General features: G+C 32.9%; 1 protein-coding gene across 4 annotated transcripts in view; it reads left to right on the plus strand.

The window, feature by feature from the left end:
• Positions 1-10,695: 10,695 nt before the first annotated feature.
• The window catches only part of CALCRL (calcitonin receptor like receptor), a 109,056-nt gene continuing 92,189 nt past the window's right edge, over positions 10,696-27,562 (plus strand). For all 4 annotated transcript variants that reach the window (XM_057746673.1, XM_057746674.1, XM_057746676.1 and 1 more), the window contains exon 1: positions 10,696-11,033. The gene's annotated coding sequence lies outside the window, so the exon portion shown is untranslated. The remainder of the gene's footprint in view (positions 11,034-27,562) is intronic.

Consider the following 27,562-nt stretch of genomic DNA (forward strand, 5'->3'; position numbering starts at 1 on the left):
TTGTTTTATGATTAAAAACTTTTAGCAAAGAGAATAGACCTTCCTTAATCTGGTAAAGGATATCTACCAAAAAACATAACATAATACTTAGTGGTAAAATTTTAAACATCCTTGTTAAATTCAGGAACTGGAGCAAGATGCTCTCTATTACCATTACTTTTAACACATCCAGGCAGTCTTAGTTTTACAGTCAAAGCAAAAAGACAAGAAACAGAAATCAGGTATAAATAGTGCAATGATATTACAGTTATTATTATATAATATGCTTGTCTGAATTGAAAATCCAAGAGAATCTGAAACAACAGAACGCTGGAGTTCAGCAAAATTACTTACGCAGTTTCAACTTAGGAAACCGATAGTATTTCTGTAGGCTAAATAGGAAAATAGCAATAAAATTAAAAATAAATCTAAAACAAGAAAAATAGAAAATATTTACTAGTGACAGTAGAACAAAAACCCTAATATACCTAACAGTAAATCCCACAAAAGAAGTGTAAACGATTTTTAGAGGAAAACCCCACAGAAAAATTCAATATGTTAAGGGACATAAAAAGAGCTAAATACCTTTCCATTTATTGTAACCCTTATAATTAGTATTTGCAGAGAAAGAACACAATAAGAACTCGAGATTATGAAGAAAAAACACTAAAATACACTAAACTTTTTAAATTAAAAAACTAGATAGAAAAGTGATGAAAATATCTAAACTATGGAAAGAAACAGCCATAGAAAAGGAAGCTGGGTTAGAAAAAAAGAGCAAGAAAATTAGGAATTCAATTCAAGTAACAGAATTGAAGAGATAAAATTGAGGGGAGGGAAATTTTATAGAACTAATATCATGTTTCCTTTATTGAAATGGGGTATTGTATTCAACAAAGGAAAACCTACCCAGCACACTCCCCACCCACACACAAAAAAGATTTCGAAAACTAGAAATGAAGAGAAAATTCTAATGGATGGGGGAAATATGTGGAGGAATAGGTCACATACGGAGAAGTAGAAATAAAAAAGGAATTGTGCATCACAATGGAAAGAATGGAAGGGAGCCAGAATAAAGTTGGATGTGGAAGTTTGAGGGATGAGGAACAGCTGTTTACTTGTTATACACCTTTAGTGCAAATTGATCTTTCAATTATGTGCCTGGAGTGCATGGCTGGAAAATAGACAATAATTAAAATAAATATAAAGTTGTTTAAGGCTTTCACTTTCCATCAGAGGCTGTGGGGAAAAGTTCTGAAGTGTGAACTAAGATGCACTGTTTCTTGTAGGAATGCTGACACTACCTGGTGGATGAATTTGTCATCTAATTTTGTTTACCCCACATTTACTCATATTTAGAAAGAGTGTTTTGGACTTGACTGCTTATAAGAATTCTTACAGTTTGGCATTTTAGAATTTTATGAAAATGCTTCCTATTTAAAAGCCTCCAACACCAATATATGGCAAGACAAAAAAAAAAAAAAAAAAAGTGAAGATGTTCTGTGATTTAAAAAAAAGTCATCATTGGCCAGGCTCTTCTCTTGGTAATAACCACATTCCTTGTAGATTAAGGAAGTTATTTTCAGTGGTCTGCTATTGCTCCAAAACTAGCCTATGTGGATGCAGCTTGCCTCATCCAAACTGACTACACCTGTAACAGATTTCCCTTTTTAGTGCCTGATTAGCCCATAAACAACAGAAGTTTTTTTTATGGGAAGCTTCCAAGTTACTACTTTATAATGGGGGGGCCCACTCATTTTGGAAGATTCTGAATGCCTTAACATTTGGGGTTTGCTTATGATTTAAAAATTTTCTGAACCATCAACTTTTTTTCCATCAAGATTGTATACATTCTAGAGAAAATAGTGCATGTACTTATGATTTGATAATAAATATGGCATTTTAAGCTCATAAAAAGTTTTGAAACAATTTTGAAAGTATTTAATCTTTTTTGTAATAATTCTTAAAAGAGCTGGCAAAATTTAGTGATGCTTAAATTATTTCTAGTACCAAAATATTTTATTTCAATCTACAATTTATTCTAACCAATAAGTTTTAAGCAAATTCAACTGAACCAAAATTAAGCCATTTCTGTCAACATTACTGATAATTTGCTCTTTTGCACTTATCATGAGATTATATCAGCTAAGGTCAGTTATGAATCTGAATGTCTTTGGGGTTTTAATCCATATTTAAACTGTATTTTCATAAAAGGTGTAATTCCAATTTACTGACCTCTCTTTTTTTAAGCTGCAGGTGCTCTCAAGTCAGAAGCCAGAGGAAATTATTCAATACTTCCTTCTTAGTCAATTTTTGGAATCAGAAAGAAAGAATTTTGACTTTCAAAAGTCAATTTTTTTTAACATATTCCCCATTCTCAACAGAATGTTCTACAAAATTTGTAAATGACTCTAGGGAGATTTCAAGAGTTTCAAAATGTGAACAGCTGTGAGCTACCTAAATGACCCATCTTGCCAAGAAGTTTTTACTCCAGAGATGAAGAAATAAACAATTACCTTTTTTTTTTACTCAAAATGTCTGCCACTGTTCAATGAGAAAGTTTGTGGAATTATAAAGCTAAGTATACATTAGGAAAATTTTTATTTAACCTTTTGCATATTCTCTTTATTTTTCTCCTTCACAAGCTACACACACACACACACCATCTTTTAATTAGGAAGAAAATCTTTAAAATCTAGTAAATCCCACAGTTTCTCTTCATCTACTGGCTTCCAGTAAACCGTCAGACACAAATGAAGAATATTTTAAGCACTGTAGTAGAAAAACATAAAACAAAATCAAATGCAATAATAAAGAGTCTAGGATTTGGATTCAAATCAATTTGGATTTGCACTCAATAAGCCTGACTCTCTCCTCTTTGTCTATGAAATGATTATGAGGGTAAATGAGAGCATACTTGTAAAGTATTCAGCATAGTGTTTGCTACAAGTATCCAATAAGATGATAGCTATTGATATTACAACGTGTTGAATGTTTATTATTTCCCAAAGTCTTAAAATATAGTTTTAAAATATAGTTTGAGCTGTAACAATTATTCAAAAAAGTTAGGCAATTAAAAGAGTAGGAAATTTTAGGTAAATTTTGCTTGATAAAGTAACGATTTTATAATATGAGAAATTAGATTAATATATGTGGCTTTACTGTTAACAAGATTAATGGAGGAAAATGTAAAAATTGTGTATTTAGAATTTTTAAAATGTTTAATAACTTGTTTTTGAGATAATTGCCTAAGAGTTGCTAATAAAATTTTTAATATGGAACATGGATAAAAGGGGTAAAAACCAACCAGATTATAAATATATTTAAATAGAAAGATAGCCAAGCTAGTGGTGATGCTTTAATGTAAACTTTCTGTATGCTGTTTTGTGTTTTCCTATATTGCTAGTACTCATTATTTTCTTTTTCTTAGTGCGGGATCATCTAACTGAAACCCCAGTAACTAATATCATTTGAATTATATTCCATACAATTTTCTTCCAAAAATATCTGAAGTAGTTTGCCAGATTAAATATTTTACTCATAATGTCAGGAAACAGGAGGACTGGTTTGAAAACTAAACACCTTACGTTTCAAGTTCCAGTTCTACCAATTTCCAGTAGTGGAAATTTACTAAGACTCTATTTCCTCACCTGAAAAGTGAAAATAAAATCTTATTCAGGGTTAAAGAAAATATCTAAAGCATAAAGCATATTTCTGGAAAAATGCCAGTCATCAACAATGCTACTTTTCTTCTTTAGCTTCCCCTAGAATAGAACAGAGACCCCTGAAGCACTAATTGATTGCTTCTAATTAATTAATACACTAATTAATACAACCCAAAGTTGCTTGTTTTTATGCTTCCTTACAATTAATCCAAAAAAAAGAGGGTCCTCCAACCATAGTATTTTTTATTTTCTGAATAGTGACTAATATCACAAGAAATGTATTTTAAGGATACCATGTATAAGAGACCATGGTTAACACTGTGGACCTTAACTTCCTAATAACTCTGCAGAAAGACATAGAAACATTTCCCAGGGAAAAATTTTGTACTTGCCTACTCCCACCAACCCCGCTACCCCAGCCCCACCCAGCCCCACAGAATACAGCATAAAGCTTGATTTGGAGTGCACAGCCATTGCAAATAGATTAAAATACAAATTTCTTATCACAACCTATGTGGCATTACTTACCATGTCCTGATATACTAGTCCTGGAACTCTCTTCTTGCTCACTGGTCCCCAGGCTCCAGGAACAATTGAGGTGCAGCACTTGAACAGGTTTTGCTTACTTGCACTAGTATTCCTAGTAAACTCTGTTTTGGTTTACCACCCATATTGAGCTGGTGCACTCATCTCCCTGTTGCTGGGAGAATTGGCTACTAATAGCTCCCAGCTGCATCCTTCTGCAAATTGTCCTCAGCTGATAGTAGTTACTTTCCCTAGAAATTATGTCTCTCTCTCCCAGAGTGGTTCACACAAGGACTGACTTAGAAGAATTTATGAAAGACAGACTCCTGTGCAGTGAGAGAAGACAAATCTGACAGGCAATTTACACTCCAGAGCCCTAGCTCTATGCACAAGGCCAAATCCAGATTTTACCTGAGACCACGTGTTTGCTCATCTCATTCTTCCAATCTTGTTTCATTCCCTCCCTTAATGCTTTTTCCTAAAGTCTACAGAGCACTCCTTCAGTAAGTGATGGAAACCTAAATCCTTCTCTGAAGCTCTGCCTCTGGGCCCTATGGAGAACAGACGCCTTTCGAACCCATGAAATACCTCATATTTCTTGACTTTAGGTTCCAGAGTAATTACTACCTTCAGAGAAAATGCTCTTCTACAGGAAGTGTCCTCCCTTCATCCTACCTTCTTAACTTACTCAGTCCTGCTGTGTTTCAGTCATTGAATATATTGCTTTTTAGCAATCTGAGTATTTGAGCAAGGAGTGAAAATAAGTGTATTTTTCTAAATGTCTACCTGTGGATGGAAAGCAGATTCCTTGAGAGCAGGGACCATGTCTCTGTTATCAAACTTGGTACTCCCAGTATCTATCCAAATGCTTGGCACATGGCAAAGATCAATTAATTTGATGCTCAATTAACATCCAATGGACGGCTCTGGTTCAGAAACCTTGCTTTCTGAAGACACAACTGTTTAGAGGGGTAGATCTTAGGGGTAATGAATATGCCCCCAATACTCTCTCAAAGGTTAGCTGTATTAAGCCAGAGCAGGATTATAACCAATTAATCACTGATTTTTTTCCCCTTACACATTGTGGTAAAAAAATATTTCTCATGCTTAACTATAGTGAGGGCCTTTTTTTAACAGATGTGAAAGACACTTTTCACTCTGTTGTGAGCTTTTGAAAACCCGATTTGTATTCCTGATCAGATATGTAGGAGTTAATCCACTTTAACCCAGCCATAGGCTTCAGACTTGCCTAGCTTTAGATCATTTGAAATATTTAAATGTATGTATGTTAAGTATACATGGTATGTACATTCATTAGAGGACAAGAGGTGGTATGTCTTTAATTTGTAATGTTTCACTTATGTTTTAACATTTATTTAATGATTGTTTGCCTTTGCATCTAAATACTGTATGAAGTACATATTCTTTTCACTGTATATAAAATGATACTGTAATTGTATTACCTGCCCATTATAACTCTAGTCATCAAGTGCATCAGAATGTTTTCTTAGGAATCTTCCCTAGTAATTGGGATTTTTATTTAGAGAAAAAACGACAGAATTTCATTATTATTTCACTTAGAGAGCAACTTTGGCAATTTGAGAATGCTTAACACTAGATGGCAGGATGAGACTGTAGATATCCAACTCAAAGCTAAGAATAAAAAAAAAGGATACTTTCTCAAAGGTGTTAATTCTTAGGCAAATACAGTGTATTATGCTTTAATATATGCATTATATATAGTTCCACATTCCTTTATATTTAAAAGCTTTCACTGTGTATAACAGTGATGTTAAACAAATAAATTATTGACAAGAAAATATAAATTCCTAATAATTTTACAAGTTATGTAAATATGACAATAGCTGAATAAAATAGGCTATATCGGGAAAACTTTCATACTATTGGCATTCTTAGAACTTAATAATTAAATTTTTAAGCAAAATATAAGATGGTTAGTTAAATGCTGCTTAAGTCAACATGCATAAACACAAAGTTAAATAAACCATTTATTTTCACAATGAAGATTGATATTCAGCAAATAAGAAGCATTTCAGAATAAATTCACAATACATATCCAGAGATGAAAAGGGCATCTTTTTCAATGCCAACTAATACTACTTAGAAATAAGAGCTATTTTAAACTCTTCTGGGAAAAGCGATTTGAGATTCCCAGATGAATTACTCACTCTCTGTATTTATGTACCACTTGTCAATGCAGTATAGATAAGTGTGGCTAGGGTGACCATATATCATTTTTCATCCAAACCAGGACACTTGAGCATAAAAATATAAATTGACCTCGCCAACTAGGGCATATGATCACCGTGATTAGGGGAGTTCACCCTCAGGAAGTTCATTTTGTGAGCATTTATGATTTTGTTGTATTTTAAAATTAATGTTTAATTAGTCCATGACATATCTCATTTGCCAGTGTTAGCTCTTTCTTCTAGCAACAGTTAGCCCTTTTGAAGGAGGAGAGGCTCAAACACTCATTCATATCTGTAAGTAACTATTGAGTTCTTTGGAAGATCCAAATCCATCAGAACTTCGTAAGAATCAATGAAAACAATAGGCAGGTTTTTAGCCAATTGTTATTGATATGTTGTTGGACTTTCTTGGGGAAACACATTATAAAATACTAAAAATACTACGTATAAGCTAGTAAAATAGTTTTATTTATCCATATATGGACCCAATGTCATGGTACTCACTTCAAATTTAAAGTTTTCTGCTCTTTTCAAATTTGTATTTATAGTAAATATTTTGTTTTGTTTTGTTTTGGCACACGGGCTTAGTTGCTCTGTGGCATGTGGGATCTTCCTGGAGCTAGGATCGAACCCGTGACCTCTGCATTGGCAGGCAGATTCTTAACCACTGCACCACCTAGGAAGCCCATATAGTAAATATTTTAAAGCAACATTACAATTTCCCTGAAATGATAAATTGTGTATACAATTACAGTGAAATCATCCCTTTGGTTTTAATAATGGAAAACAGCCTATTCTCTCTCAATGGCCAGCCATGAGATCTCGGTCCTTTTATTAATGCAATTCATTTAGCAATAAAATAACTTGAAAAATGCTAAGCAATTTAGATAAAATAATAGAAATGTTGCCTTGCTTACTAGGGTTTTTTTGATTTAAAGATTATAAAAATTGTGTGTTCTCCTCAAATTATGAGTGCATTTTAAACAAAGCGCAGTATACATAATTTTGTTGCTGCATAAAGTTTCTGAGTGTGAGTAACGACTTTCAGACAATTGAGAACACAGAGGAATTATTAATTCACCACACAATACCTGAAAAACTTCATAGAAATAATTTTTAAAGTTCTTTCTTGCACTCTCACCAGGGACAGTCTGTCCATAATATGTTTCGTTTTAAGTGTTTTGTTTCATTGTTGTTGTTGTAGTAGAACTATGCTCCAAGGCAGTAGCCACACGAATTCAAAATAAGTGGTCAGTTTAACCCAAACCATATTTTTGGTCTAATCTGACTAAGTTAGTCAAATAATATAAACAATCATCTAGAGATTTTGAGATAGCCTTGTCCTGGGTGTTAGTCAAAGTGCATTTCACATGGTAATTAGTACTCACTACTAGAGGACTATGGCTCTTGTGAACCTTGCATGGGACCACAAATGCAGGCACAATCTTGTGTGTAGGATTCTGAAATGGACAAGTATGACTATTACTATATAGGTCATTCTTCATTGCACGTCATTCCTGAGTTCTATAGAAAACCTTATTGACGGTGTTCTGCGTGGTTACATTTAGACTGTGTTGGCAGCAGTTAGTTCCTAATTTCAGAGAATTTGGCACTTGATTCCTCATGTGCTAGTCAATTTATGCTGTAAACAACTAGATAACAGAAGACATTCTAATTTTTCTTAACTCGCCAATACAACTTGTACAGTATCTAGCTCAAATCATAGGTTTGATCACTTACTAAATGATTGCAAGCATCTTTAATCATTTGTTCTGGAAAAAAATTGTTTTATAAATAAAATACATAAGGCTAGATTAATATATTTATTAATGCCTCACTGGTTAAAAATCACCTCATTAATTATGGAAATATTTTCATTTTGTTCTACTGAATTTTTCCGAATATTTGCTGTCATGTTTCAGTGTTGAGATCCATCTTTTCACCTGTCCCTTTATACCCAGAGTGGCTCCCTGAAAGTCTTCATGCCATTTATTTCATCTGGAGCTTATAAAATGGCAACTCTGAAGAATCTGATTAGTGGGATGCAGTTTGCCTGTTATTTCTAAATAAGATTTTTAAATGATAACTAATAAAAATTATCCAAGGGACTTCATGAAGTATAACCATGTGCCTGACCAATAATTTAAATATAAATACTATAACCTCTATTAGACTTCCCACTTAGTATAGAACTTGATGTATAGTAGAGGAGGAAGAGGATTGGTTTCAGCATCTTAGGACTTAAGTCCAAAGCATAGATTTTTTTCATTCCCTAGACTTTACTAGTGTTGGGCAAATGAAATCAATGAATCTTGAAGAAAAAATATTAGTACTTTTGCAAACTTACTGGCAAAAGTTTTAGTTTTTCATAACTTAAATTCAAAAGCTATGTATCGATCTCTTTCTAGGAGTCAGATGACATGGCAAGCATCAGAGATGAAAAGACATGGACAGTGATCATTCAGGCACATATTAAAGTCTAGTATTTGATTCTGCTCTGAATTTTAAGATGGGAACAGCAAGACCTAGAAAGTTTTATCAAAGCTCACACTAGAAAGTATTAGAACCAGGACTGGGATTTCATGTCTCTTTGTCCAGTCCCAGTGCTTTGCATTTCTTCTTAGTGGTTCCCTGAAGAGTGTATTCACTCCACAGCAGAATTCAGTGAAACTTTCACCTGGCAATATCCACCTCAGTATTCTGATTAAAGAACCACTGTTTGTGGAGTCAGTCATAATCTGCAACATTGACTTTTTTTTTAATTACCTGAAAGAAATAACTCAAAATAAAGTACTCTCAGCAGTACTCCCAAAGTAAAGCAAAACCAAGCCCTCACTGGAAATAACAATATTGCAATCTCTGGTTATTTTCTATTTCCCAGTAACCAAATAAGTGTAAGTTACTTACAAGCTTTATAACTATAATTTGATAGAGATTCATATGTCTCCTATTTTTATATGTATTTATTTTTATTGACCTTGATCCTACTGATCTTAAGATCAACAATTGTGTAATAAGTTCTTCTGTGGATCCAAATAATAAAAATCTCAGCAGGAACATACTGTTTGAAAAACATGAATTCTCTTTAATTTATGTTGCCTGGTCCTCCTTTGTTATTCTACAAGGAAAGTGAGAATCTCATTTTGTTTTGGAATTGCAGTAACATATCAATATCTCAGTGCCTCTGATCTCAGATTTACTAAGAATTGAGTAATCATCATCATATCTATTTCTAAATGTTACCTAATTTGTTGATTGAAACTTAAAAATATAGGGATTTTAGATATTCTTTGATATATCTCTTCTAGTTTACAGATAGAAAATTGATGCCCAGATAAATTAAGTGACATTTAGTGCTGTTTAGGTTTCAGATATTATATTGCTGTATCTCCCACATACACCATACTGTCAAAAAAAGTGCATTTCAAATTTAAAACTTTCTTGCCTGATAACTTCCAATGACTTATTAAACACACAGAATAAAATTATGTTTTGAGGCAAAACTTTTTCTAAAATATTAAAGTCTGTTACATATTTTACCTTGTTTCATAATTTATATTTATAGATTATCTGCATTTTTGTTAAGGCTATTTTGAGGTCTAAGTGTAGTGGTATTAACTACTTTTTTATTTTATAGGTGATAACAATTGAGTCAAATATTTTGAAATATGTGCAATTATTTTAAATTTATAAACATTCTCAAAAGGTTATTTTCTCTAAAATATATATTTATATATAATGAAAAATAATTATGTATGTAAATGTATACACACACAACACACACACACAGTGGTTTTGGTTATGACACATACACACACACCTATGTTGTGAGAAAAGTAAAAAAAACATGTTAAAAACCTACAGGATAGAGTTTCATCATTTAATTGTGGAAAACTGATCAGGGAATAGCTCTGATTATCAGAGATCCAAATTAGCAAGAGTTAAATTACAGAACTAATTATGAGGGAAAAATAGTTATTACTTTTCTATGTTCCTTTATGAAGAAAGACATGTTAAATTTAAAAATTCCCTTGATGCTTTGTAAAGTATAATTCAACACACACACACACACACACACACACACACACACACACACTCCCTAACTCCTTTAATTCTTTGAGCAGAATACTATATTCAGATTTCCTTCAAATCATAGGCAGCTCTGTTTGACAAGTTCTAACAGAACTCAGTCAAGGTGAAATCCAGCCAGCTTTTGCTGCCAACAGTGTATTCATACAGCATATGATCTTTGTCTGTTCAGGCTGCTTCTTGCTCTTGTCTCAGAATAAAAAAGGAGTGCTGCTTTCCTGGGGTATGCTATTTGAGAAAGAAAGTAACCTAACACTAACTGCAGGCGGGGTCAGAGTGATGTAACAGGAAGCTCTGATGTTTCCCTTCTGCTGCTGAGCACATACAATGTGACAACCCTTCCAATCTACTCAGAACAACCCTCTCTCTCCAGCAGAGAGTGTCACCTCCTGCCTTAGGATCATCAAGCTCTGCTAACTGGACCTCACCCTGCCTGCAGGATCACATTGCAAGGCTTTCACCCTTCCTCACCTTGTCTGGGGGGTACATTCTTCTGCGGAATCTCAGAAAATCAAATTCCATCCTAAGAATATTTCTCCAAGAATTTCCTTAGGAGCTGTGCTGGGTAAGTGCATTATTCATAATAAATATATTTATTTGGAGTAGTATTCTCATGTGGTTTGACAATGTTTTTAGTATAGAATTTAGTTAGTGACATTGAAATTATGTTGAAACAATTCTCATTTATTTCACATGTTAGAAAAACGACAGTATATCTCCCTTAGATGTACACAATACCTATTGCTACTAGATAATATTATGTACAGTGATATTCTAGAAAAATAAATTTAGCAAGTAATAAAACATCTAAGTGGATTAAAAGGCATACTTCTGAACAAATATCTTAATTAGGGAACAATGCCTTTTAAAATTAGCTCTACTATTAGCTAAGCTTAAATTTTGACAGCTGGAAAACCTTTTCCCCAGGAAGAGTCTTTAAACTTTCCATATAATCAGTATTCTAAAAAGGGGGTGAAAGAATAACTACTTATGGGGGTCCCAGAGTCTCACTCATTCTGTAGTTGAACACAGTAGAAAATTAAACAAAAGTAATCACTTTGGATTTATATATTTGTCTTCTATTTGCCTTTACCTCTGTTTACACATACATCTCTTAACTATTGAACCAATGGAATTTTCATTGTTCGCTGTTGCCAGATGTGTTTAAATCTCTCTTTTACTAACTCTGAACTGTTTCCGCTCTATTGGATCATGGGGTGAGCAACAAAGGAAAAAAACCATCTAGGGTCGAGAAAATGTTGATATTTCTATATTAACTCTAATTTCAGAGCTCATTAGCTAATAAAATGTGTTACTTCCATTTGTCTGGTATCCCTCTGCAAGCTTTTCGGGGGGGGGGGTGTGATAGTGAGATAACCGTGGATACAGAAAAGTAACAAAAATTTCCCAAATGGACATAGATTATTAAACAGAGAAATTAAAGTGTATATTAAAAAAAGAATTTCCAGGATAAAACTTACTGAAATGTTGAGATAAAACATCTGTTAATGCTTCTTTCAACAGTACAGACTGTCCTGGACAATTTAAGAAACTAGTATCTACTTATAAGTTGTTGGTATAAAGACATGACAAATTTGTTGCTAAGAAAAATTAAATGTCAGATTTGGGTTCAAATTATATTGATTGACACAATTTTAACATATTTTCTTACCTAAGTGAAATTATAATCTGCAAATTGTCCTTCAATGGAGAAATCCTGTACTTAATCACCCATAATCTGGCACATTAACGGTGGACTACCAACTCATTCTGAGTAATTCCTTCATAATTTTCTACTCAGTTTTTCCACAAATTTCTCCAAATAGTGGAAACTTCAATTGTCTTATTTTTGTGATTTTTTAAAAATATTATGGCTGGTCTCCTATCTCCTGTCATTCATTAATTGTACTGAGTTCCCTGAAACATTTGTGGAAATGGACTGTGTTTTTAGAATGTGACTTTGTAAATAGCCATTAGATAATTAGGGGAGGAAATGGAAAGAACACATTAAATGCCTAACCCAATGCCATGGGTTAGTAACAAAAATTAAAATAACGTTATTTTTAATTGAGACTGTTTTCTTAAGAAGGAGGTATTACATTAAGTTAATATCGTATTTTATAATAAGGAACTCCCTCAAATTGTCTAATCTTTATTTAGTTGCTTACCAAAATTCCATAATTTTCTTGCATAATTTAATTCATTTTTTGTAACTATTCTAATAGTGTGGTTTATAACCTTTATTTTCAAAAAATACTGTGGAAAAACACTAGGCAATGAGTATTGAGGATCATTTGGCAAACCCTTATTATTTGAGAAAATAATTGAAAGTTTGAAATAAGAATTCATTTTATTATACTCTACAGTTTGCTTTCTTTAATGGTAAGAGAATATCAGAGCATCAATGCATGCTTTCAGCCATAAAGAATTAATTTATTTTTCTGGATGATATTACCCTATAGAATCATAAAATTGACGCACAGAATCTTAATGCCCATTCTAAATATGTAAGATAAGACATAGAATAGAAAATTTACATGGGTAAGGTGAGCTAAAGTATGTTTTACCTGCAATATTTAGATATTTTTAAGAATATACTTTTGGTTATTGCTACCAGTTATTTTTCCCCCATATATCTTGGCACATGCCAAAATATTATTTTGTTAGTTAGACTATGTAAATTTTTAGAATATATAAGAGTATTCATTCACTTTGAAAAAAAAGGAATAACAAAAAATTAAAAAGAAATTAGAACTGGGTCTGTAATTTTAAAAACTATGTTAAATGAATGGCCAAGGTGTATGCACTTTACTCCTTGGTGATGCCTACGACATACTGCAGTTTAAATGGTGTCAACACCCTAGCATACTTATGAGAACCTTCACATTCACCTGTACATATTTTATCACTATTTTATGCATAACAGATATGTACTTCAGTAAAAAATTCAAAATAATATTAAGACAAAAAGTTTACCTTATAAGCTTTATTTTTGTGGAAAAATTCTTTGATAAACATAAAAACTAATCAGAATTCAGTAACAGTATTATTACATATTTATACTTTAGATCATATTTGTAACCATTATGATAATATTTTGTTTTCAATCTTTAACTCCATGGGTAAAATTTGATAATTACTTAATTTTTAAGAATTGCCTTAGGGGGAAAAAAAAAGAATTGCCTTAGAGAGTGCTATAGAAAAATTAACAAAATAAAGTTTTTAAAGATCAAATTATTCATTCACTAAACAAAACATTTCATACTCTATGCATGACTTTGAACACAATTTGAAAAAATAATTCTGTTTTTAGAAATAACATGATAATGGTGTCAACATTTCAGAAAATAAATATATTTAAAGAACAGTATTTGAAGTCCTTGGTTTTACTCCTTATCTTTGTTTAGGATTCAGAGAAGCTCTTAACCCATAAACATAAGATATATCATTGCAACGGTGTTAAAGACAGACACTCAAAGAGTCAAACTTGTAGTGTCTCTTAGTTCTCGACTTAATCAGACCATCAGAGAATATACTTAAGATGGAAAATCGGTACACACTTATTTAAAAGATTTATCTGTGTCTGGTTTTGAAGTCCATGGATGCACCATATAAATGTTTATAATTTCTTAGGAAATCTCTCTTTTGGTACCAAAGTACTACTACTACCATGCTGCACCATTAAATTTAAGAAATTTATTTAATATCAGAAAATGTTCTGATGCAATTAGGTAGAAAACAAATATTTTCCAGAAACACAAGGTCTATATATTAACCAGATATCTCAATCATTTTCCCATTTATTCACATGGACAACCATTCCTGCCCAAATTCTTTCATCAATAGAGTAGTTACGCAACTCAAAGTAACTGGATAGTTTTCACACCCTAATTTTAGTTTACCTACTTATAAGTTGGCTTATAATTTTGAAGATATAGAGTCTTAATTAGTATAAAATTGAAGAAATAATACAGAATACAGTTAATTGTAAATTTTGGAATATAAATATTGAGCTAGTGTGATTTGAGAAAAAACAACATGATTAGATATATGATAATTAAATCAACAGAACCCATTTCAATAATAGGAAATATACTTTTATACATCCTATTGCCATTGTAATTTAAACAATTCAAACTTTTTGTCCTCAATAAATGCAGATTATTATTTTTAATGCATAATTTGGATTATAATATTGTTCATTAGATTAGATCAAATAATCTGCATTTTTCCATACTGAGTAAACTTAAAACCAAATTAATTTGTTTTTTAATTTAATGTTATTTACAAAAAATGAAGAAATGGATTTTAAAGACCCAATAAAAGTCTTCTTAATATTAAAAAATTAAATGGAATCACTGGCTGTGAACTGAGTTAGGCTCTATGTTTTTTAGGTTACCAGTATTATTATCAGATAAGTTGTAAATACTTTCCTAGAACATGTTTCTTCCTTTTTTTCCTTTAAATTAGTTTGATTACTTAAAAGAGACAGTATTATACAAAACAAACATGCCAATATATTATCGTATGCAAAAATGGTCAAAAGAGTGTATTTAGTTTTAAACACAAAACAAGTTTTAACCTTCTTCTTCCTTCATGGTTTAATTAACTGTATCATATGTTTTCTACCTTACTACCAATGAAAAGGACAAAAACTCAACTCAACCCAATATAAATCTAAATAAACAATTAACCAACCCAACTCTGTGGTGTTGAGGCTATTGCTTTATACTTTATTGAGGTTGTTGGATGGAGCCCAATATTCAGAGAAATCTTATTCCTCTTAACATGGACCATATATTTTTTTAAATCTTAATATGACATACACTTTTGTATAAATCTGTCATTATTTCTCTATTCAGGTTTAGGTTAACCTGAACTCAATTGTGCTTCTCATAAAACCATAGTGACTTGTGAGCATGTCATTTGGTGTATTAAATAGCAGTGATATATTAAAATAGCAGCTAGCTGGTTTACAAGGTGTCTCTCTCCTTCCAGCTTAGACAGTTGGGGGGTCATTAGCATATTCATAAACACACAGGCTTGGTTTTATCAATCAAAACTAAGATAAATTTGTTTTATATCCAAGCACTGATTTCATACATTTTACAAATGAGTATTAATTTGAACCCATAACCATTAGTTAACCTGACACCAATTATTATGCAAATATTTGTGCATGAACCTCAATTTGGCTTCCTTCCCAAGGATAATTTGAAGGGAAAGAAAATTGGAACTTCAGTGAGTACTAGAGAAGAGTAAATAATGTTATAGCAGAAAATAAGGAGGATTAAAACTGTGGGAAAAGAATGTCATCAATACAAAATTGTTGATCTTTTTTTCTTAATTCTGTTATTTTCAAATGTGAGGCAAAATGGGAGAGGTTTTTACTTAGGTAATGCAACTCTAATATTAGGGTAACACAAAAATATTTTATTAATATGTCTGTTTTCAATGAAATGTTTTTGGTTTTTTAAATCTTTTTTTTAAAACGTGCCCATATACTTTATTACCTAAGGCAAAAATATAACTTATGGGTTCACGTTTTAGAAATTTAGATATAGTTGCTGTTTGAAGCAATTGACTGGAATGGAGTACATTTTAGACAACAATTATATCATATTTAGTAGAACATTGCTACATTTTAAATGCATTAAACACAATTTCGTTAAACTCCCAGTTAACTAAAACGTCTTGGAATTGTCAGGTGTCCTTGGGTAAATATGATATATATTTATTGTCAGCTTTGCTTTCTGGTCCTTGATATTATTAGATGAGGATGCATTATTGGATGAAGGATGCATTGTTGGATACATCTATCTTATTATCCCTGAGGGACAAAAAACTTTTTTTTTTTTGCCTCGAACAGTAGAGTCTGCCTTTCCTGCTTCAGCATTCCCTCCCAAAGTCAGCAGTGGGTGAATCTGTCCACACTGCACTCATACAAGAGAACCCCTCCTTTAAAGGGTGGCTTGCTGCTACTGATTTAGCTAATTTCTTTGAAGGTTTGCAATGTACCATGGACATTATTAATTACTCATGTATAAACCCATTTAATCTTTCCCAAAGCCCTAGCAAATATTATTATCTTTGTTTGCAGGTAGGAAACTCCAAAACCCAGGCACAGAGCTCCTAAGTAATGTGCCCAAGGTCATATGGCTATCAAGTGGCAAAACCAGGACTTGAATCCTGGCTCATGCTCTGAACCACTCTGATTCCCTTTCCCATTGGCAGCTGGTATCATCATCCCTATTGCAAAGGGATGCTGTTCCTGGAACTTTAGGTTAAGTACAGCATGAATTGAAATCCTTTTGAAACAGTGACAGTAAATAATCTTAGGTTTCCAGGTTAGTCCATGAGTTTAATTTTTAAGTAGGTTTTTACTTCCCACCCCTTTCTTATCAATTGCAAAAAAAAATGAAAAGAAAAAATTACAATACCACAGTTGAAATATGAGCTGTATTACAGAAGTGCAGCTTGATGGACTTTCAGGTCATTCCCATGTGAACCCAAACTTTACCATTTCTTAATTACCCTTTCTCCTCTATAAAATGGAAATGATGATCTTAATGCTTTATAGAGTTTTGTGAGGAATCCAAGAAACAGTACGTTGAAAATGTTTGGTGTAGCACCCGGCACTTGGTAGGAATTCAACACATTTTAGTGCTCATTGTAAATCTTTCATGAACAAGACTGAGGACATAACTTGTGTCCATGCAGAAGCTCATTCCAAACAATCAACATACAGACAGGGAGAGTTAACAAGTGTGATTTGTAATCAGTTTTTAGACTGATCACATTTTTGCCATCATCATATAATATATGCCAGAACCTAATAAAACTGACATTGCTAATCACCATTTCTACAGAGCCTGAGCACTTAAAAAGTATCTTCATGCTAAGAATTTTAAAGGTGTATTATACAGAAATTATCGGTTTTTCCTTTCTTTTACACATGAAGCCCAATGAAGTACTTGGTGTTCCCAAAGTCAAATGATCATCATTGACAAAGCTCTGGTGTTAACATACATCTACTGTGACTCTGAATCCTATTTTGTTGCACTATTGTGTATTAGATCTCTTATTACTACTGTTGCACAAAGTTGAATAAGGATAATGATCCACCAGATTTAAACTCAGTTTCTTTTAACAGAAAAGAATAAATGTATGTTTATTTGTGTTAGTTATGTGGATTTTGTGGAATATGGTACATTAGAGATAAATTTAGATGTCTATCAAGAAATTTTTAGTTTTGACTACTTATAGCAGCTGTAGAAACTCAAAATTTAAAGAACATTTAGAATTGTCAAATTAAACTTCATTTGTAGGGCTCCAAGTTTTTGGTGGCTATCATGTTTCTTTAAGAGCATCTTTATTACAGGACCTTCTTACTACTGCCTGATGGTGGACACATATTTTCTTATGTATTATATTTCAGAAATATGATTAAAGAGTACCTGTGCAATAGGATAGTGAACATTCATTTAGTTTTGGTTTAAGATAATTTATTCTAAAAATCTGTTTTTGAATATTTTATGAATTATGGCCCACATTGAGAATATAATGAAAACTACAAACTCTTTCTCCAGAACAAGACCAACTAATCTACAGTCATACAGACACACATTTTGCATATAGTTGCATGAGTTTCATGGGATCTCTCTTTTTGATGGATCCATGAATAGTTCTTGGATGTCATTTATGAAACTTGCTAATTAATTCAAATGACAATTTTTCTTCTAGAATAAGGTAAATTATATGTGTATATATATGTTTCAGCTACCTCAGATACTTTTATAAGTACCTATGAATTCAAAAAACAGACATGAACATCAGAAACAAATGGCCTATAAGACTATTTCCATCAACTAGAGGGCAATACTGCAGGGCTGTAGGAAAAAACTACAGAGTAGGTAGAATCTGCAATCAGTAATCTTCTGTCTCCTCTCTGCACCCTTCTTCTTTCACTATGTTTCTATATCTACCCCTATACCTGTCTAGTCCTTACCTTCCTCCAAACCAAATACTCAGCAGCTACTTTCTGGCCTCAGATGGTCAAGAGTAGCATGGAAAAAACAATCTTGAAGAAAAATGCTTTCTTTCTGGGAAACCTCACTGTTTACTCTTAAAGCCTTCAACTGATTGGAAGAGGCCCACACACACGATCAAGGATCATCTCCTTTTCTTAAAGCCAACTGATGGTAGATGCCAATCACATCTACAAACTACCTTCACAGCAACATCTAGACTAGTGTTTGATCAAAAAACTGAGCACCTTAGCCTAGCCAAGTTAACACATAAATTAACCATCATAACTAGTTAGGGGGATTCACCCATATTTGCTCTTTTTTCTCCAAAATTATTTAGATTTTTAGATTTGGGAAATTCTTCAAAAATTCCTTCTGGAATGATAACTGGAACTGTACTGAATTCACTAGTAAAATTGACAAGAACTGACATCTTAATGTTGTCATCCAACCATGAGCACAGTACATATTCTCTAGCTACTCAGAACTTTTTTTTTAGGGGGGTGGTGGGAGCAGTCTAATGTGGGTTTAAAGGTATGTTAAGGATATATTTAAAAGAAATGTATTTTATATTATAATATAAAAATATATTATACATGGGGGAGGGTAAAGAGATATGAAATGATATAAGGTTTCCACATTTTAAGGAAAAGATAACACACACATAGGACCTTACAGAATTGCTCTTCCTCTTAACAAGTTAAAATATGTTCTTGTTGCAATATATTTTATTTGGGAAAATTTCTGTTCACTCCAGAATTTAATCTTGTCAGAGAACAGTTGTAGTTTAACTCAGTGACTGTGCCATTATTGCTATTAGGGTTGCTAAGGTTAAACATCACCATCTTTAGTTTAGGCACTCACGATGTGCCAGACCCTATGTTAGATGTTAAGGGGAAGCAAGACAAGACCCCGGGTCTGGACAGCATCAGCTCCACCTCGGTGCAGTGTTAAGACAGTGCTGATTAAAGTACCTATTAACTCAGTCTATGCTGCTGGCTGCCACTCTATTTTTCATCTTGTCACAAGACCAGGACTGAATGCCTTAACAGGGGGGTTTTCTAAAGTGACAAAACCTGATAAAGCAGATATTTTCTGCATATATTTATTATAATTAAGAAATTTTGGATTATAGATTAAAAGTAGAAAAAAAAAAACCTGAAATAACAATCTAATGGATTCTACTTAGCTCACAATGGCATGTGCTTTGATATTCTGAAATATCTTCTTTTCAACTGCTTCTGATATAACTTTGACCATTTGAATTTTAACAGAAAGTTTTCCTTGCATCTAAATCCACCACAAATGCCATGGTTGTGTAGCAGAAATTGTTCATTTTGTTAGACAAAAAGAATGTGGTTAAAGAAAGTGATATTGTTAAGAATAATGCTTTGAAGAATGTTTGGTTTCATTAATTTGAACAGGAAGGCCTTCAAATGAGATATGAGCAAGTTTTAAGGTCTAGAGCAAACTGACAGAGGTGAAATCCATAAAATGATTTTCCTAAATATCGTTTAATATTTTAATTAATTGAATTCCTCACATGAATTAACTTCCTTAATTATACACTTTCCAAAAGGATTTCCTGTACTGTGTTCCATGTTATCAGTTCAAAAATTATTAGGAAACTAAGCCCTTTGATCATAAAATTAATATATGTCCATATTTAATGAACCAGATTCCAACCTACTTCCTTCAAAATAAATATACCAAAATCAAAGGGTTTATTTTAGAGTTTTTTTTTATAATGTAAACATACTTCAAAAACCTACTAATTGTGTAAATTTTCAGATTACCCTGAAAGCTCACAGTTCACTAAATTCTTAACTGTCACAACTTTAGCACCATAAGACACTACATATTTAAGGCTACAAAATCTCAACTTTCTCAGTTATAGTACTATACGTACCACGAAAAATTACATGTTCAAAACTTTTAATGTTACATGTAGTTTCTGAACCTAGAAGCCAGAATAAGCTAAATAAATCCAGTTAATGGGATCCTAACTTAGAAACAGCAGACTCCAGCTCAGTGTGTCCTCAGAGGGTTTCATTAAGTGTAACTATGATGTAGGTCTTGAAATAGCATGTGCTTTAAAAAAAAAAGTTAGATTTTTATACTGAGACAGCACTGTGCTCCTAATTACTCAAAATCATTTAGACTTCAAGGATTGTCCTACATCCTGGTCTATGTTTTTCTTCCACACATAATTGCATAATTTTATTATCACGAAAGGGAAACAGTCTGTAAATACAATGTGTAAGCCTTTCTATCTGGAGAGCTATCACAGTATACCAATTCCAATTTGAATAACTTTTTGGAATTAAAATTTATATAAGCAGCAAAGATCAGTGAATTTCCTGGTTGTCCAGTGGTTAGAACTCCATACTTTCACTGCGGTGGGCCCAGGTTCAATCCCTGGTTGGGGAACTAAGATCCTGTAAGCTGCATGACATGACAAATGAATAAATAAATAAATAAACCAAAGATCATTGTGTATCATATTACTTTACTGATATAAAATTACAATGGAAATTAATGAAGGAATACCTATTTGAATGATTTAACTAACTTTCTAAGTTTATTGTGTCTCCCTTTCTCTACTCAATCACATATGCGTCATTATAGCATCTAAACATGAAAAAAAAAACACTAATCATTCTTATCTGTGGGCCTGTAGTTCCTGGATTCCAGATTTTAATAGCTCTTCTTCCTTTTGTTGAGTCCTTCGCCTCCAGACAAGTGTACTTCTTGCTAGTACTTCTGATACATAAACTGGCATAAATTCAAGGGAAGGTCAACACATTATGTAAGAGAGGATAAAAATTTATCTGAGTTTCTTTTAATGAGCATAGAATGCTTTACTCCCAGATATCCAAACGTCCAAGTCCCTCTCCTCCCTGTAGTCTTTGCTCAGATAAAAACTTTTCTATGGGGCCTAAACTAATCACTATTTAAAATAAACCTATATCTACACCACCTCAACCCTATTGTTCATCTTTATCTATTTTAGCATGTCCTTGCTTTTTCCTATAACATCAATCACCTTGCAACAAACCATCTATTATAATTTACATATCTTCTGTTATTATTATTTTTTCTGTCCGTGCAATTAGCATGTAGATGCAACTAGCATCGACAAATACCAGTATTTCTGTTCTTTTTTTCCACTAATATAGCCTAAGCACCTAGATAAGTGCCTGCACTAGTAGGTGCTTAAAAATTGCTTAATAAATGATTAAATGAATGAATATGTTTCTTTATAGCAATCTCCACAGAAAAATAGTTACTCTGTGATTTTGTATGCAGTACACAGTGGGTGTCAGAGCTGAAATTCTGAAGGTGTTAGAATCACTACACATTGCCAAAGAGAAAATATTCAGAAACTAATTACCATTTTATTATTCTTAGGTCAACCTAATATTTACCCCTTCACTGTCTTTGTAAAGGAAAATAAATTAATAAAGATGCTTTCCATAATATATTTAGTGTTCAGGTTTCACTGAATTCCAAGGCGTGACCTTTCAAACTGGGGTAAATGAGAAGGCTGCTCAGTGTTTTAACACAAAATGTTGAAGCATTTCCCCAAATGGCAAAACAATGGCTGAAATTGGCAGAATTTCTTGTTGAAACTGGCAAACTTGCCCACTGTTGCCTCCCAACAAAAGTCTTCCTCCATTACTTATTGCCTTTTTGGACAATAGCACTGAAAAGTCTATAGTAGGAGGAAAAAAAATCGCTTGACAGTGAAATTGAAAGAAAGTAAATCAATCTTTTAGAAAAGCATATAGGGTAGAATACTAATCCTGTTTAATTGCCAAAAAATTATATATCTGTTTGATAAGTGAAGAGTTACATGTTTGTAAATCTATATTTTATCAAGCTTTTAAGTGTTAATTTGTAAATTATTTATTTGTTTATTTACTTATTTATTTTAGTGGCATTTTGTCTTCATTGCTGTGCATGGGCTTTCTCTATTTGCAGTGAGCAGGGGCTACTCTTCATTGCAGTGCGTGAGCTTCTCAGTGTGATGGCTTCTCTTGTTGTGCAGCACTGGCTCTAGGCACAGGCTTAGTTGCTCTGTGGTATGTGGGATCTTCCCGGACCAGGGATCGAACCTGCACTGGCAGGTGGATTCTTAACCACTGTGCCACCAGGGAAGTCCCTATAAATATTTAAAGATCATTTTAAAAAGAGTGCCAACTGTCAATGCCCTTTCATCATTTTATAGTTTTGGAAGTTTTCTAAACTTAAAGCCAAGGACTATTTTATAAATTAAAATACATATTTGTCATTAAATAAAATCATGATTTGTTTGAAAGCCTTATGATGAATTTTCACAACATATATCTTCCTAATTGACACAACTCATAAGTTATAACAATACTTTTCTAATTAAGATTCTCCATGTGTCTGAGACTCATATAGCTAACTTTATTTTCTTTTAAAACAGGTGCTAGTCATTCATTCACCTAGAAATATCATAAATGAGTTTTTTTTCCTTCTGAGTCCAGAGTGTTTATCATTCAGGGAAATAATAATTTTCCTTTGAGAAAAAGACTGATTCTCAAAATATGTCCATAGTATTCAGAAAAAAATATGTATACTAAATGTATCAAGGTTGTAATTTTACTGTCCTTCAATATATTACCTAATAGGACTGGATTTTAAACCACAAGCAACAAACTAGTTTGAATTAAATAACTCTCTGTCCTCAATGAAGTATTGCTCAAAACATAAAAGTTGTGAAATAGCTTCTTCTGACTTTAATGTGGTATTAACGAATGGTAAAGTTATAATAAAGTTACTTATTTAAAAATATAAATGATAACACTAACAAAAATTGTATTTTGTTTTAAGAATGATTCTACATTCAATTCATTTCTGGTATGTTTATATATAACATGACAATGCAATGTTCTATAACACATTTTCTTTGTCCCAAGTAGCTAAAAAACAACATAAATAATAATAAAATAAAGATGAAAGCAACAATAACTTTTAAGAGACCAACATGTGACAATTTCTAATCTAGAAGGGCTTGATGAAATGGTGGAAAGGGCACTTAAAATAAACTTTATATAATAATAGAATAATAGAATTTTCAGTTCAAGTACTTTGCATTTAAAATTAGAGTGCAAAAATAACTAATTTCTCACAGTGAGCAGAGACACTTCACACTTTGTCAAGCTAGAATCAGTCCCTACAATGAAAAATGGGTACTCCCAGTAGTCCTGTTCAGAAAAAGGCATGCCAAAGTATTTGTTTACTCTCATCTAGATTCAGCAGAGGTACCATGTATTCTTGAGAGCCCTTTCTAATAGAGTGCTACTTGTAGGATGAAAAAGCTGTTTTTAAGTCTGAATAATTGTGTAATACTAAATTAAGCCTAAAAAAATTTCTGTCAACTTGAAAGAGTTTTGCTAATTATTGTAATTGACTCTTCATTGCAAATTGGACTTTAGGGTATAGAACAAAATTCATTTTCATTTTTAGTAGTTCTTCAGCTCTTATATATGCTGGATCTCCTTGACTCTGTTAAGTATCACTATTCTAGAGGCAAAACTTGCTAGCCTATAGTATGGAATATGATCATAAATCAATTTTGTAATCTATGATGTTGTCCACAAACAAATGTTATTAGCAATTCTTTTTTTTAATAAGTATTTGTTTATTTATTTGGCTGCACTGGGTCTTAGTTGCACCATGCGAGATCTTCATTGCAGCATGTGGGGGTCTTTAGCTGTGGCATGCATGTGGGATCTAGTTCCCTAACCAGGGATCAAACCCAGGCCCCCTGCCCTGGAAGCAGAGAGCCTTAACCACAGGACCACCAGGGAAGTCCCTATTAGCAATTCCTTGATTACTTCTATTTTAACTAATTCCTCCTACCTACTAGGTCCTCACCTCATTTGTTCCTAAAGGAGTGGATGTGCTCTCCTTGTTGCATGGATCATGTTTTTAATTGCATGTTTTTAAACATATAATTTAAAAACTATAAAAATCCTAAACTTTTCTGCCTTGAAGTAAAACCAGGTCAGGTCTGGTGACAGTGTCTGGGTAAATGGCAAGATGAAGGGTTTAGAGATTCAACCAGAAGTTGATGAAACTAGAAATGAAAGGAACAAGATTAGGGAGTTAAGGACTAATCACTAGAACAGAGAACAGGAAAGATTCAGAAAAATTCTCATCCAGAGACCAAATATATATGAAGTAACAATGTAATTAACTTAGTAATTATTGCTTACTGAGTCAAAAAAAACTGATATAAAGCCAGAGTGAGGAATGGGATTATAAGTAAAATAAACCAGAAAAAGAAAAGGGGAGTGAATAGAATAAAGAGAGAAAAAGAGGGAGAAGATAAAAGGAGAAGCTATAAAAGAAGATAAATTGGTTCAATAAGACACATATTATTTGCCAGAAAGGTTAGGAAATAAAAATCCAGCACTGAACTGCATCAAGATGTGGAGATACTTTGGATACATGGTCATGAACAAAAAGTTAGTATACAAATAACTTCAGCTGCTTGGTATAACATTTTGGATAGGAAAAATTTATCTGCTCTTTTGTTTGAAGAAGGGGGTTGAGTGCTAACCCTAAGGGTTATTCCTTCTGGTAACAGGTGAGGAGTGTTTATGAAGAAGTTGTAAGAAGCAAATACCACCTCCTGGGTGTTAATCATGTTCGAAGACTTGGGTCCAATTGGTCAAGATAATGACTTTACTTTTAAAAGTGGAGGGTTCACAGAGGCTGACCCACTGGGAAATCTTAGTCTGTCTAGGATAGTTTCTCAAAAGGTAGCCCAGAAATTGGGCTACATTAATCATACCACATTTAAAACAGCAGACATTTGGTTAACTGCAAATCTCTTGGCTCATTCCAAATCTACCAAATCAATCTGGTGTGGCTCAGCATATAGAAGGAGGTGATACTTAAAGGAGTCCTGTGTGCTCTGAAAACTGCTTTCTCTTTACACTGGACATTGTGAGAATAAGAAATGATAACATGATTAGGTTCAAATTTACAATAACAAAATAAGAGTGAACCAGGCACATGTTTAAATCAAGCAGTTTTCTAAATAATGAAATAATAAGTATAAATTCACACTGAACTACACATAAATAAGAAGATATATATCGCTTTCCCTTCTAATTCTGGCTTTGAGAATTATTAGTTTTCTGATTGGAGGTGCACACTTTCCAAGTCCAAATCATTATAACTTAATAGTCTTACAAACTTAGTAATAATCCAAAATACAACTTTACTTACCCTTTCCTTCTTCCACTGGACTTGAGGGTAAGTGTACACACACACACACACACACACACACACACACACACACACACACACACACACTGGTTCACAGATTGTTCACCATTGGCATTCCAAAATTCCCTCCATATAACTAAGAAACTAACCTAAAGTCAAATAGAATTCACACACCTAAATCATATTTGTAAAATTCACAAAGTGTTTAAATTGTGCATATACTATGATTTAACTGTGAAATCTTGAAAGGGGTCTAATCTCAACAACATTCTGACAAAAGGAAGTAAACTTTAAAACTGAATCAGTGCTGTATGAGGCATCTCCATCTCCCACCCAACACCCCAGACCCATTTGAATTACATTGCATTTTTATGTTTTGATCCATAGTTCCATAACAAGTACACGATTCCAAAGGAAGGAATCATACTCTGCACACTGTCCTAAAAAAGCTTTTTAAACTTTAAAATTTCCATGCACATGAAAGATTATTAAAATATATGTTTAAATAAATAAATGCCTGTATACCTAGAACCCATCTTGTCCATCACGTTCCTCCTTGATTAAGTCACACATATGTCCCCAGAAGTAAACCATTAGCCTAAACTTGTACTAGTCATTCTTTTGCTTTACTTTATGGTTTGACCACACATATATGTATTTGTAAGCAATGTATTATTTAGTTTTATGTTTTTAGTTTTACTTTTGTGAAAGTGGAATCCTTCTGAATATAGTCTTTGGAGACTTGCTTGTATCATTCAGTATCATGTTCTGGAGGTGCATCAGTGTTAATGTGTGTAATTGTGGTCTTCTTTTCACTGCTGCAGTGGTCCACAGTATGCATGCACAATGTATTTATCCTTTCTCCTGCTGAGGGATATTTGGATTGCTTCTACCATTTTGCTATTACAAACAATGAAGCAATGAACATTTTTATAAGCATATTTCCTGTTACACATGTTTGCATTTCTTTAGGGAATATATTTATGAGTGGGATTTCAGGATCCTAGGAATTCTTGCACCAAATTATACTCCAACCAACAGTGTGTGAGGTTCCATTGCACCACATCCTTTCCAATACTTTGTATTACTGTCAAACTTTTTAATTTTTGACGGCCTGGTGGGTGTAACATAGTATCTCATTGTGGTTTTAATTTGCATTGCCCTAATTATGAATCACAGCAAATTTGCATCTAAAACAAAGTAAAATTTTCCTCTGAAACATCTGTTTCTAATTGGGTAGCAGTGACTTGATGTTGTAGAATTATAGTTAAACCACTTTTTGCTTATAATTATTTAAGAAAAGGACTATTTTCAGTTAGGTGGTCCAGGGAAAGGAAAGATTGTTTTATTGCTTTTAAAACTGGGTATTGTATGAATGGCATTTCTCATTATGACCAAGAACATAGATTGATAATGCCTAGAATCATACCCCAGACTTTCCATTTACTTTTATTCAAAAACCCCATCAAATACATATCTTCATTAAAAATAGAGAGGAAGAAAATGAATAATTCCATTCAGATGAATGTGCGCTTTTTAAAAAATAGACTTTATTTTTTAGAGCTGTTTTAGATTCATATCAAAGTTGAGTAGAAGGTGAGAGATTTTCCATAACCCCTCTCCCTATCCTCCTCTATTACTAACATCCCCCCCTAAATGTGCATTTGTTACAACAAATGAACCTATATTGACACATCATGCCCACTCAGAATACAGTAGGATTCACCATTGATGTTGTACATTCTATGAGTTAGGACAAATGTAACATGACATGGATTATGTGTTTTTTATAATCTTT

Source organism: Hippopotamus amphibius, chromosome 8 (assembly GCF_030028045.1).
Source record: "Hippopotamus amphibius kiboko isolate mHipAmp2 chromosome 8, mHipAmp2.hap2, whole genome shotgun sequence".
Lineage (NCBI taxonomy): Eukaryota > Metazoa > Chordata > Mammalia > Artiodactyla > Hippopotamidae > Hippopotamus > Hippopotamus amphibius.